General features: G+C 29.5%; 1 long non-coding RNA gene across 2 annotated transcripts; it reads right to left on the reverse strand.

Moving 5' to 3' along the window:
• Nucleotides 1-297: 297 nt before the first annotated feature.
• Nucleotides 298-1281, reverse strand: LOC114882180. 2 transcript variants are annotated; one of them, XR_006830301.1, is made up of 4 exons: nucleotides 1244-1281; nucleotides 734-901; nucleotides 443-621; nucleotides 298-334 (listed from the first exon to the last, which is right to left on the reverse strand). It is a non-coding gene; the product is annotated as an uncharacterized LOC114882180 (long non-coding RNA). The 2 variants fall into 2 exon arrangements; XR_003790385.2 differs by lacking the exon at nucleotides 1244-1281 and adding an exon at nucleotides 996-1118.
• Between the last annotated feature and the right edge of the window lie 313 nt (nucleotides 1282-1594).

The following is a 1594-nucleotide window of genomic DNA, read 5'->3' on the forward strand; positions in this document are numbered from 1 at the left end:
CATAATATCTCTGTTGCAATTTTCCCCTCCGTGTCTGTTCAAACGCTGAAAATAAAGAAGAAGAAATCATATTATTATATATTGCTACATTATACTCAGAACATTAATTTAGAATAAAGAATGTATTGAAAAAAATAAGATTTAATATTTCTTTTACCTTAAACATATTTCTACATATATTTTGCAAGAAAGTAATTGCATCTGTCTTCAGATTGTGTTTTTGTTATTTGTCCTAGCATTTCATTCCACACTGTTTAATTTCTTTAATGGTTCTTCAGCTTTTCTACTCCATAATTTTTTGGTTGGAAGTTCCTCATCAATGTCTGAATGAATCCTGAAAATAAACAAAAAGAAATCATATTGTATTGATACATTGTACTCAAAAACATTAATTAGAAATAAAGAATGTATTGAAGAAAATATGGTTTAATATTTCTTTTACCTTAAACATATTTCCACATATATCTTGCAAGAAAGTAATTGCATCTGCTTGCGTAGTATGTTTTTGTTATACGTCCTAGTATTTAATTCCATGCTGGAAAATATCTGTAATGAATCTATTCAACTTTTCTGCTCCATAATTTTATGCTTGTAATTTCCTCATGAATGTCTGAATAAATACTGAAAACAAAGAAAAAGAAATTATATTATTATATATTGATACATTGTACTCAACAACATTAATTTGGAATAAAGAATGTGTTGAAGAAAATAAGCTTTAATATTTCTTTACCTTAAACATATTTCCAGATATATCATGCAAGAAAGTAATTGCATCTGTTTGGAGAGTACGTCTTTGTCGTTCGTCCTAGTATTTCATTCTACGCTGGAAAGTGTCTTCAATGTATCTATTCAACTTTGATACATCATCATTTCTTGGTTGTGATTTCCCCATCAATGACTGAATATAGAAAAAGAAATCATATTATTGCATATTGATATATTGTACTTAACAACATTAATTTGAAATAAAGGATGTATTGAAGAATATGTACAATGTTTAATATTCCAACTGTAATATTCCATTGTTCACGCTGATTAGAAAAAGGATTAAAACATTTAGAAGCAAAGAAGACTTATGGAGAAAAGATAGAAAAGGAAATTCAATTATTATGAATTAGTTTTATTTCACCATAGGCAAATATAACCTAAAATCTTACAAAACGGAATTCACTAAATTTCTTGACAATTGTACGAAATAATATTAATTACATGTAGTCCGACAATATATTGTGTGAATTACATTTATTTATCTTGATAATCTTCAGTACTTCACTGTTGGACGCCGTGCCGATTGGATACGTTCGTTTTGTACGCCGTACCGATTGGACGGGTTCTGACGTGTTTCTTTTGGACGCTGGTCCGATTGGACGCGTTCTGGCGCGTTCCTATGGGACGCCGTGCCGTTTGGATTCTGTGTCTTTTGGACGCCATATGTTTTAATATTATTGCTTTTAGAAAGCTGTAGATCGTTTTGACAGGTATAGGTTATAGTGAAAAACATGTGGAAATTGAATGCAGTTACTTTCTTACAAGATATATCTGGAAGTATGTTTAAGATAAAACTAATTTTAAAGCTTATTTTCTTTAATAC

This window comes from Osmia bicornis, unplaced genomic scaffold (assembly GCF_907164935.1).
Source record: "Osmia bicornis bicornis unplaced genomic scaffold, iOsmBic2.1, whole genome shotgun sequence".
Classification (NCBI taxonomy): Eukaryota; Metazoa; Arthropoda; class Insecta; order Hymenoptera; family Megachilidae; genus Osmia; species Osmia bicornis.